The sequence below is a fragment of the Oryx dammah genome, unplaced genomic scaffold (assembly GCF_014754425.2).
Source record: "Oryx dammah isolate SB20612 unplaced genomic scaffold, SCBI_Odam_1.1 HiC_scaffold_13, whole genome shotgun sequence".
Taxonomy (NCBI): domain Eukaryota; kingdom Metazoa; phylum Chordata; class Mammalia; order Artiodactyla; family Bovidae; genus Oryx; species Oryx dammah.
The window spans coordinates 43,090,322-43,102,536 of NW_024070197.1; the positions used below are offsets into that span (position 1 = coordinate 43,090,322).

The 12,215-nt window shown below is 47.8% G+C and overlaps 1 protein-coding gene across 6 annotated transcripts in view; it reads right to left on the reverse strand.

The window, feature by feature from the left end:
• CHD9 (chromodomain helicase DNA binding protein 9) overlaps positions 1-1,935 on the reverse strand; it is a 219,269-nt gene extending 217,334 nt beyond the window's left edge. For 5 of the 6 annotated variants that reach the window (XM_040253580.1, XM_040253582.1, XM_040253578.1 and 2 more), the window contains exon 1: positions 1,825-1,910. The gene's annotated coding sequence lies outside the window, so the exon portion shown is untranslated. Of the gene's footprint in view, positions 1-1,824 lie in introns of all 6 variants that reach the window. The other variant, XM_040253575.1, reaches the window with a different exon arrangement.
• Positions 1,936-12,215: the final 10,280 nt, after the last annotated feature.

Sequence of the window (12,215 nt, forward strand, 5' to 3'; positions counted from 1 at the left end):
CAAAACACACACGAAAAATGCAAAAACAACAAGAAACAACCCATGGCACTAAACAGACCATAAAAGGGATGCTTGCTCACAGTTCTGAGAGTCGGAACAAGAAGGCAGTGTCATCTCGTTTCGACCTCGGGTGGGAACAAGTGTGTTGAGCGACTTGAATTTTCTGCCATCCTGTTCACGTCCATGAATGACCATGAGAAGTGCTGCAGATACTGATTTGGGGGTTACAAATCAATTTTAGCGAGTGGGAGAATTCGCAAATACAGAGTCTGCAAACAAGGAGGATCCACTGTGCTTCCTTCTCATTTCTCTCATTTACTAGGGTGTGAGTTCACTGAGGGCTGGTTTGCCTCTTACCCACTGTTGCATCTGTAGCACCTGAATTACAACCTGGCACACAGTATGCTTTCCACAAGAAATCCAGTTTAAATGAACCCAGGAGTCAGTTCTGTGAAAATGCTCCACTGGAAGCAATGACAGCTAGTGTTTGCGGAGGAGGCACCATGAGCTGCCCTGTGTAACGTGCTTTTTCTATGTTCCCTCCATCAAAAAGGGAAACAGCAACTCATTGTACTTTTGCCATGGGCTCTAGAATCATTCTGCCTGGGTTCAAACATAGGATCTGCTTCTAATTAATTATTTAACTCTGAGCACGTTCCTTGGCCTCTCTGAGCCCCAGTTTCCTTGGCTGTCAAACGGGGTAGTTAGTATAGTTAACGCCTTGTAGGTCATGGTGAGGAGTAGCTGTGGCCCACACACAGGAAGCATTTAGCATCGTGCCAGGCACAGATGAGCACTTAGGAAACATTACCTCTTGTGGTCAGTAAGTTCCATGGCAAATCTAAGAGTTTTATACAATCATACCCATTTTGCAGATGAAGAAACTGAGGCTAAGGGTGATTCTATGAGTTTTTGAGGGCCAGACAGCCCAGGGAGGGCTGGCTCTGGGAACTCTAAGCCTAGGCTCACTGTAAACATAGCATTTACTAAAATGATGAGGGCTGCTCCAGGAGGCCCCTTGAACTTCTATGGGATCAGGGTAAGGACAAGCTCCCTTTTCCCCAAGAGTCTTCTCTTATAGTCTACATCTGTATCTTTCTGTTCCCTGCCCACTTTCGAGTTCAACCCTTTCAGTACCAGCCCTGTTGGGAGGGAGGATGTTGGTTTGTTATCTTGGCTTTGACAGCTCAAAGGCGGAGATATTTCCTGCTTAAAAGACTCCCTGAAGAAGGAGGAGGAGGAGAATCAGCATTGTGGGCTGCAACAACCGTCTTCCTTTTCCTCCAACCCTTTGGGTCAAGGGTCCTCACCCTTGGCTGCTAGTTGGAATCGCCTGGGAAGCTCTGAAATATCCAGAGGTCCAGGCCCCAACCCAGACCACTTCCATCTGAGCCTCGGAGCGGGGTTGGGTGGAGGGCTACGGGGCACCGGCAGTTTTTTCATGCTCCCCCAAGCGATTCCAGCGTGCAGGCAAGTTGGAGAAATGGTGCTTTTGGATCAGCCCTCGGCTCCAACGCTGAAGTCGATTTGGGGAGCAGTAACTCTTTTCTCCGCCTAGGACTGGCTGCTGGGGGATTCGGGCAGGCTCTCCAGAGGAACCAGCCAGTGAAGGATATTTGCGTGCGAGCGATCTGGCGTCCAGCTGTGCCCTGAGGCCCAGCTTGGAGACGGCGGGTCTCCGGGTCCCCGCAGGCAACGACACGTGCGGCCGCTCCGACCTGTCTGGTTATCTACCGAGACCGCCAGCCGACCTCGGCGGCCGCCGCGCGGCCCACCCCGACCACAGAGGTTCGCAGGAAACGCCCGGGGCTCGGGAATTCCTACCTTGGCTGCCGGCGCTGCCCTCCGGTCCCCGGAATCCTGCGACTCCGGTTCGATCTGTCGCCGGGGCTCCGCGGTCGCTTTCGTCTGCGCCCAAGAGGCGCCCACTAGAGCGCAGGCGCCACCTAGTGGGCGCGGGGCGGAGGCGCGGGGACCGGGCGGGGAGGTGGGAGAGCGGTCGGTCCCGGGCGGAAATGCTGCCCCGGCTGCCCACGTGGGCGGTTTTCCAGCACGCTGCGCACCCTGGGCGCAAATCCCGGCTGGGTGGGATCACCTTCACTCCCTAGAGGGCACTGGAACCTGAACTTGCTGAACTTTCTCTTGGGGGCACGGAGGGGCAGCCAGGCCCTGGCTGCTGGCCTGAGATCCATTCTGGGATTTTCCTGGCCGGACTCAGGGATCTTGCCTTTCATCCAGAAGCTTTCAGTACACCCCGATTTGGCAGAGCCGAATCTTTTAAATATATTGCGAGCATCAGAAGATGCAGGGGACTGGGCCTCTCTCAAACCCAGGGAGGCCTTTGCCCTACAAGCGATTCGTTTTTTTAGCCCCGCCTCCCAGCCCCCCCACCCCCCGCCCCCGCCCCGATTTCCTATCCTCCCACCCCCTAGCAGTTACCTTTCTTTCCCTGTTCCCTCCAGTCTCTTTCGCTGTTATTAAACATCTAGTCTGTATCACACCCTGTGTATAGAGTCCAGAGACACAGGCTCCTAAGGAGTTGGCAATGCAGGTTATATTTCTGACCCGGGCGCCTTTGACATTGACATTTCTTTGGTTGGAGCCATTCTGGCACTGCAGGACATTTACATCTCTGATTCCTTGGCGCTAAATGCCAGTAGCCACCCTGAAGTCATTGTGCCAACCAAAACCACCCCTTCATATTTCCAATTGTCTCCTGGGTTGGGGGAGCACCGCCCTAGGCTGAGAACCTGTTAGCTGCTTATTAAAATCAGGAAAATGGTGAATTATTGAAAGTGTGTACATTTCATTTATTTTTTCCCCTCCAACCCATGTTAACTGAGCACTTACTATGCGCCAGACACTTTCCTATGAATAGAAGATACTAGGAAGGACAAAACACTTTGAAATCTCTGCCCTTATTGAATTCACCTTTATGTAACAAATTAACTTTTAGCACACACACAGATGCAATGCAGTGTAACTGAGCTCTTGGCGGGATAAGTACAGGGTTTATTTATTTATTTTTTAATGTAGCAATTGATAGGGCACCAAAGGTGGAGAGTGCCCTGGTGATGGAGGCAAGTTTGGCAAGCCTTCTTTTAAGGCAGTTTATCTCTGGGGTGATAGCTGGGGAGAAGTTGACCAAAGTGGAAATATTAGAGACAGTTAGTGACAGTTTGGGTCATTCCCCCACCCCCACCTGCCTCTGCCTTTGGTCTCTCTGTCCTGGTGTCATCTGGTCAAAGTGGCCATCCAGGACAGGAGGGGGAGGGAGTATTGTCTATGGGCAGCACCTGGAGTGACGAGGGTGTGTGTGTGTGTGTGTCTGTCGTAGGGGCCACCCCAGCCTACCCAGGGCCAGTTCGTGCCCTGGTCAAGGTGAATCTGTCAGAGAAGTGCTGACAGGCACGCTTCCCATTCTGTCACTTTAAAGTGCCTCTGAGTCACTTTCATGCCTTGCAGGAGCTCCCTTCTCCGCCCCACACACCACCCTCCTGGGCCCCAAAGCTTGCCCAGGCAAGGACCTAGCTTTAGAGCATAACCTCTGTGATTCTGATGCCAGGCATCACCTGATGAGGTTAAAGGTTTCCTAAAGAATGTCTCCTCTGGGTTCTTCTAGTATTCTGTTCATTCCACTAATTACAGAGTTTTGGGGACTGTGGTTGTCAACCAGTCTGTTTTTATCCACAGGTTCTCCATAAATGATCTCCTTGAGGGCTTGAGCCATGTTTGATAGGTAGAAGTAGTGTCAATAATAATAAAAATAATTTGTAACATATTAAAGTGAAGTCACTCAGTCATGTCCGACTCTTTCCGACCCCATGGACTGTTGGTTACCAGTCTCCTTCGTCCATGGGATTTTCCAGGTAAGAGTAGTGGAATAGGTTGCCATTTCCTTCTTCAGGGGATCTTCCTGACCCAGGGATCGAAGCCAGGTCTCCTGCACTGTAGGCAGATGCTTTACTGTCTGAGTCACCTGGGAAGTCTTGTAACATATTAAGCACTGAGAATTTTATTTGGCTGTGCAGCTTGTGGGATCGTAGTTCCCCAACCAGGGATTGAACCCAGGCCCTTCGTGGTGGAAGCATGGAGTCCTAACCAGTGGACCACCAAGGAATTCCCAGCACTAAGAAGTTTTTAAAAATTATTTTTAAAACATTTATTTTGGCTGCATTGGTCTTAGCTGCAGCATATGGGATCTTTGTCGCATCATGCAGGATCTTTCCTCTCTAGCTGTCGTGATCAGGCTCCAGGGCCCGCGGGCTCCATAGTTCTGGTGTTCGGGCTTAGTTGCTCAGTGGTTGCAGCACACTTAGTTGCTCCATGGCATGTGGGATCTTAGTTCCCCAACCAGGGAGCGAACCTGTGTCCCCTACACTGCAAGGCAGATTCTTAACCACTGGACCCCCAGGAAAGTCCTGGCACTCAGAATTTTAGGTCAACTGGTTTAATAATAATAATAATCCTATGAAGCAATCACTATTATTTCACCCATTTTACTGAGGAAGAAATTGAGGCCCATAACACTTAAGTAATTGCTGTTGGGTAGGAGAGTTAGCAAGCGGTGTGGCCAAGACCTGAATTTGGATTGCCCCCGCCTGCACAGCCTTTGCCTTTGAGCACTTCACTACTGTTGACTGAGCACCTGGACAACCGCGCTGAACACCACGTCTTAGATATGGGGCGGGATGGACAAGGGCCTCTCATCTGCATCCCTCTGCTCCTGTTCGGTCCATTCTTTCCTTCAAAGGGAGAATTTTCTTTGCTGCATTTTGTTTTTTAATAAAGTCATGCTGTGAGATGTAACCTATTTTTTTAGTAGGTAAGAGCTTATTTGTCTTCTACAATGATGTTCCATTATAGAAGGTGATGGGAAGCCCCTGGCAGTCTAGTGGTTCAGATGCAGGACTTTCACTGAGGGTTCAATCCCTGGGCAGGGAATTAAGGTCCCTTAAGCTGGGTGGAGAGCCCCCACCCACCAAAAGAGGGTGAGAATCCTCTACCCCTCAAGGTGGGTGGAGCTAGAAACGGGGGCACTGGGGGCATGGGCAGGAAGTCAGGACCCTGGCAGAAGGAGGGGTAGAGAAGAAAGGAGGTGAGGATGCCAGAGACCAACAGGAAAGGGGCTGGTACCTATCCCAGGAAGGGCATTTGCTCTTGTGAGGCTGGCCCTTGCACTGAATGGCAACTTGACTTTGGGGGTCCTAGTATGTTTATGGCAGAAGTGAGGTCGGTCACTTTCTGGTCACGGACTGCACATCCAGACCCTGCCAGATATGAGATGTATTAGCAGGATGACATATATTCTGTGTCATTGATTCTTTCCAAAAGCCCAGGAAACTGAGAGTCAGAGAGGCTAAACCACTTGCTGTACACGTATAGCATGCGCACTATAGAGCTGGTTTTCAGTCTCAAGTCCCTCTCACGCTGAATTGGGATGCTTCTTTCTATTTGTTTATTTGGTCGCGTCAAGTCAGAGTTGTGGCATGAAAGATCAATCTTCGTAGCGGCCTGCGGATCTTTAGCTGTGACACGTGGACTCTCAGTTTCACCATGTGAGATCTAATTCCTTGACCAGGAATGAACCTGGGGCGCCTGAGGAGTCTTGGCCACTGAACCACCAGGGAAGTTCCTGAATCTGATGCTTCTAACCCTATTAGTTGCTCAGTCGTGTCCAACTCTTTGCAACCCCATGGATTATAGAGTGGCAGACTGCTTTGTCCTTGGGATTGCCCAGGCAAGAATACTGGAGTGGGTTGCCATTTCTTCCTCTAGGGGATCTTCTTGACCCAGGGATCAAATTCACGTCTCTTGCACCTCTTGCGTTGGTAGGCAATTCTTCACCACTGAGCCACTTGGGTTATTAGCTGTCTTTCCACAAATGAATGATGAAATGAACAGAACTCCTCAGGACGGATTTGCCTTCTTCGTTTGGGCCAGGATATCAGTCCCTCCTCTACCAGCTAATTTTCTGCTCATCTCTGGGAAGCCACTCCCTCTCCCCTTTCCCTGTACTAAAGCACTGCATTCTGCCTCACAGTTTAGCTCCCTGCAGAGATGTTGCCCCTCTGCAGATTCTGTGCCCTTGAGAACATGATCCACGTGGATTGTGCTGGATGGTCTGTTTACTTTTCCACATCCGTTCTCCTTTTCCACCCTGCTCTGCATCCTGGGGGACTGACCTAAATGAGCAAGAGCCAAAGGCTTCTGTGTCCACTGGCTTCAAGTTGGGTTTGGCCGACAGGAGACCTGGGAGGGACTAGAAGGAGAGAGGACAGTGAGGTTGGGCTCCCTTCCTGCAGGGTGCTTGGGCTGGCCACTCCCCTGCCTGCAGCCAGAGCTTTCACGTTATCTTCATACAACCCCCTCTGCCTGCACATCCAGGCCTCCTTAACTGAAATTCACTAAGGTTCTGGAAAGCACACGGCACCCCAAACGGAACCTTGTACCATGTGGCTCAACCAGCAGCTGTCAAGGTAAATTAGGGGCAGGTGTGTTTGTTTGTTTGTTCAAATGAAAAGCAGGAGAGAAAGGATTTTAAATGATCTGGAGTACTAGGACCAGATGGCAAATAAGCCCCTAGGCTCCTGGCAAAACAGTTTTTATTTATTTTTGTTTGCTTGTTTGGATGCTCTTAACATTTTTTTTTTTTTTTGGTTAAATTAATATACAGCAAATTTGACTTAAAAAACATTTTGGTGTACAGTTCTATGAATTTGAGCACGTGTATAGATTTGTGTAACTAGCATCACAAACAGGACACAGAAAACCAAAAAAAAAACTCTTTCAAGCTATAACTCTGTAGTGACACCACTGATCTGTTCTCCATCTTTATATATGGTGCGTGCTAAGTCACCTCAGTAGTGTCCTATTCTATGTGACCCTGTGGAGTGTACCCGCCAGGCTCCTCTGTCCATGGGGATTCTCCAGGCAAGAATACCGGACTGGGTTGCTGTGCCCTCTTCCAAGGGATCTTCCCGACCCAGGGAGGAAACCCACATCTCTTATGTTTCCTGCATTGGTAGGTAGGTTCTTTACCACTAGTGCTATCTGGGAAGACCTACATATCCTTGTACCTATGTATATATATACATATATATGTGTATATATATATAGTTTCTTGCCTAATTGGTATGTGGGAGCTTAGTTCCCTGACCAGAGACTGAATCCGTACTCCCTTGCTGTGGAAGCACAGAGTCTTAACTGCTGGATTGTCAGGGAAGTTCTCTCTATCCTTATATTTTTGTCTTTCTGAGAATGTCATGTGAGTGAAATCAAGCAGTAGATAATCTTGAGACTGGCTTCTTTCACTCATGAATATCTTGGAAATTCATCAAATCTGTTACATCTAATTACAATTTTCCTTTTTTATTGCTGAGTAATAACCTGTTGTCGGAGAAGGCAATGGCACCCCACTCCAGTACTCTTGCCTGGAGAATCCCATGGACGGGGGAGCCTGGTGGGCTGCAGTCCATGGGGTCGCTAAGAGTTGGACACGACTGAGTGACTTCACTTTCACTTTTCACTTTCATGCATTGGAGAAGGAAATGGCAACCCACTCCAGTGTTCTTGCCTGGAGAATCCCAGGGACGGGGGAGCCTGGTGGGCTGCCGTCTCTGGGGTCGCACAGAGTCGGACACTACTGAAGCGACTTAGCAGCAGCAGCAGCAGCAGCAGCAGCAGCAGCAATAACCTGTTGTATGAAGGTTTATCTATTGTACCACTCTTTATCTATTCACATTTGGGTTGTTTCTAATTATTGATTATTAATAGAGCTGCCCTAAATGTTCATGTACAGGTTTTCATGTGAGCATAGGTTTTCTGGATTTCAAAAAGGCAGGGGAACCAAAGATCAATTGCCAACATCCGTTGGGTCATAGAAAGTGCAAGAGAGTTACAGAAAAGCATTTACACCTACTTTACTGACTATGCCAAAGCCTTTGACTATGTGGATCACAAAAAACTGTGGAAAATTCTTCAAGAGATGGGAATACCAGACCACCTTACCTGCCTCCTGAGAAATCTGTATGCAGGTCAAGAAGCAATAGTTAGAACCAGACATGGAACAACGGACTGTTGTTCCAAATTGGGAAGGGAGTACTTCAAGGCCGTATATTGTCACCCTGCTTATTTAACTTGTATGCGGAGTACATCATGCAAAATGCTGGACTGGATGAGCCCAAGCTGGAATCAAGATTGCTGGGAGAAATATCAATAACCTCAGATATGCAAATGACACCACCGTTATGGCAGAAAGCAAAGAGGAACTAAAGAGCCTCTTGGTGAAAGTGAAAGAGAGTGAAAAAGCTGGCTTAAAACTCAGCATTCAGAAAATGAAATCATGGCATTTGGTCCCATCACTTCATAGCAAATAGATGGGGAAACAATGGAAACAGTGACAGATTTTAATTTGGGCGGTTCCAAAATCACTGCAGATGGTGACTGCAACCATGAAATTAAAAGACGCTTGTTCCTTAGAAGAAAAGCTATGACCAACCTAGATAGCATATTAAAAAGCAGAGACATTACTTTGTCAACAAAGGTCTGAATAATCAAAGCTATGGTTTTTCCAGTAGTCATGTATGGATGTGAGAGTTGGACCATAAAGAAAGCCGAGCACCAAAGAATTGATGCTTTTGAACTGTGATGTTGGAGAAGACTCTTGAGAGTCCCTTGGACAGCAAGGAGATCCACACAGTCAATCCTACAGGAAATCAGTCCTGAAAATTCATTGGAAGGACTGATGCTGAAGCTGAAGCTCCAATACTTTGGCCACCTGATGCGAAGAACCGACTCATTGGAAAAGACCCTGATGCTGGGAAAGATTGAAGGCGGGAGGAGACGGGGACCACAGAGGATGGGATGGTTGGATGTCATCATCGACTCAATGGACATGAGTTTGAGCAAACTCTGGGAGTTGGTGAGGGACAGGAAAGCCTGGTGTGCTGCAGTCCATGGGGTCACAAAGAGTGGGACACAACTGGGTGACTGAACTGAACTGATGGGTTTTCATTTCCCTTAGGTGATGTTATGGCTTGAACGCGTCCCTCCCCAAATTCGCATGTTGAGTTTAATCCCCAGTGTGCCTGCGTTTGGAGATTGGGTCTTCAGGGCTTCCTGGTGGCTCAGGGGTAAAGAATTTGCCTGCAGTGCAGGAGATGCAGGAGATGTGGGTTTGACCCCTGGGTCAGGAAGATCTTCTGGAGAGGGAAATGGCAACCCACTCCAGTATCCTTGCCTGGGAAAACCCATGGAGAGAGGAGCCTGGTGAGCTGCAGTCCATAGCGTCACAAAGATACGACTGAGCATGTGAGCATGCACCGAGGTAATTAGGTTAGATGGGGTCCTAATCCCATTGAACTGGTGTCCTTATAAGAGAAAGGGCCTTCAGAGTTCTCTCTCTGTTTGTGAGTGCAGGGGAAAGGCCATGTAAACATACATCAGGAAGGTGGCTGTCTACAAATCAGGAAAAAAATATCCCCCCAGAAACCAAACTTGCCAACACCTTGCTTATGGATGTCTCAGCCTACAGACCTGGGAGAAAATGTCTATTGTTTAGGCTACCAATTTGGTGGCATTTTTTTATGGCCGCCTGAGTAGACTGATATGGGTAGTCTTATGGTAAGTGTATGTTTAAGCGTATGAGAAGCTGCTGGACTGTTTCGCAGAGTGAGGTTACCAGTTTGCATTCCCACCAGGAACATATAAGAGTTCTGGTTGCTCTGAAAGATTGCCAACATATGATATCTGTAGTTTTTATTTGTAGTTTTTTTAACCAGGGATTTAGTTTAGTTTCCCAACCCTGGACTGAACTGGGGACCTTGCATTAGGGAGTCTTAACCACTTGCTTGACCACCAGCAAGTCCCTATCTGTTCTTTTTTAAAAATATTTATTAATTATTTTTTTTGGCTGCATGAGGTCTTAGTTGTGGCACGTGTATCTTCACTGTGTAACATGGGATTCTTCATCATGATGCTTGGGTTCAGTAGTTGCAACACACAGGCCTAGCTGCTCCAGGGCATACGGGATCCCAGTTCCCCGACCAGGGATCGAACCTGAGTCCCTGGCACTGAAAGGTGGACTCTCAGCTGCTGGACCCCAAGGGAAGTCTCCCTATTTTTTCTCTATGTTGGTATCTTCTGCATGCTACGTTGTATAGGTAGTAAAAGTTAAGAAGGCATTTTAAAGCTGAAAATGTATTGAAATTATCCTACTGAAGTCCCATCCATTATTGGGTGGTCCATATCCCATTTCTCTTTCCTTGTCTTTCCACTGCCTCATTCTGTTCCTAGGGCAATGTCCCCTAGGCAGAGCCAGCTAGTGATCTGGCCAATTACAGTCTTCATCAGAGGTGAATCCGTTTCTGAAAAAATTAGGGAAGAGGTTAGGTGTGGGCAAGTCTGGCTTCATGGGCCTTTATGCTTCATTTAAAGTTCTATTCTCACCGTCCTGAAATCCTTAGTAAGTTTTGAACAAGGGCCCACATTTTAATTTCACATGGGCCCCATGATTGTGTAACCTGTCCTGGGTGTTGGCGTCACAGGCAAGGCAAGGCTTCTCACCAGATTCACTCCGCAAAGGGCCCTCATCTGTTCTCACCAACCACACCTCTAAACTAAGCCAAGCCCAACCTGAGGGTTTTACCTGTCTCCTCGCTGCTCCTGCTGCCTGTCTTTTGTGCTGAGTTGGTATAAGCATGATTAATCTGGAGGTTTCATGAGAGAATCATTGGCTTAGCATCTCAGTATCACAATGAGCATTTGCCTTAATTAGGGCCTCTAATTAATCGGAAGGCAAGTGCAACCTCCTTCTCCCACCTTGACACCTCCAGACTGCACTTTGGGGTTTATACAGGAGAGGTAAATTGACAACATTAAATGTCTTCCTAATTGTCATTCTGCCAGGCTGGTTAGCAAAAAGCTCATTCAAAGGCAGGTGATTTATAGGGAAAGCTTACCACATTCTTGTGGATCACTGAGTGCCTAAGTCCTGGAAGATAAATGGCATGAACCAAAGGCAGTGGGGGCGGGGGCAGGGGCAGGTGGGGACAAGGACTGGGAAGATTCCAGAGCTTGCAGGCAGCATCCTGAACTGGAGTTGACCTCAGGCCATTGACCTGGACTCATAACCACTCTGGACTCAATTATTTCACCTCTAGAGTGGCTTAATAATACTCCGGCATGGGGCTGTTTGATTGTGACGAGTAAACGAGAGGACTTGTATGAGATATCCGAGGCTGGCATGTACCCACCCCTCCATCAGTGAATGGGAGCTAGTGTCACTTTCGATGGCTTTGTGCACGCTTGGAAAAGAGTGCCCTCTGTGCTTCTCTGAAAAGCTACTTCGTGGACCTGCCTGATCCTCTTTCTAGCTTCCTGGGAGCTGGGCCAGAATATCGGGCTCCTTTTGGAGTTAGGAAAAGAAAAGCAAGATGATCAGAAATAAAATAGAAGTCAAATATAGAGTGTTTGGCTTCCCTGGTGGTTCAGTGGTTAAGAATCCACCTGCCAAGGCAGGGGACGTGAGTTGGATCCTTGATTCGGGAAGATCCAACATGCCTCAGAGCAACTAAGCCCATGTGCCACAGCTACTGAAGCCTGAAATCCCTACAACCTGTTCTTCAAAATAACTGCAATGACAAACCCACGCATGCAACCAGAGAAAGCCTGCTTGCAGCAACAAAGGCCCAGCACCACCCAAAAAAAAAAAAAACATCCAACTTAAAAATATACAGAACATTCGTTCACAGCTTGAAAACCTTTACTCATATGTCCATATTAAAGAGCAATGACAGGCCTCCCAAACTGATGACACATATCATGGTGCATGAAGATGGTCTGATGGAGACTTTAAGATAAATGAGAATGGTCATAGAGTGGACTCTGAGGGACCCCAGTTCAAAACCCACCCCTGCTATTTCCTGGCTGTTAGACCTTAAATAATTTATTCAGTCTTTCTGAATCTCAGTGTCTCCATCTGTTAAATGAAAGTTAAATAACACAACCTACCTCTTGGGATGGTTGTGAGGATAAAACAAGATGATGAATGTAAATTGTGCTTGGCCCAGAATAGCACTTGGTACCTGCTAATTTACTTATTTATTTATTTGTTTATTTTTCTTCCAGGTGTATTGAAATATAACTGACATAGGGCATCCCTGGTGGCTCAGTGGTAAGGAATCCGCCTGCAGTGCAGGAGGTGCAAGGGACTC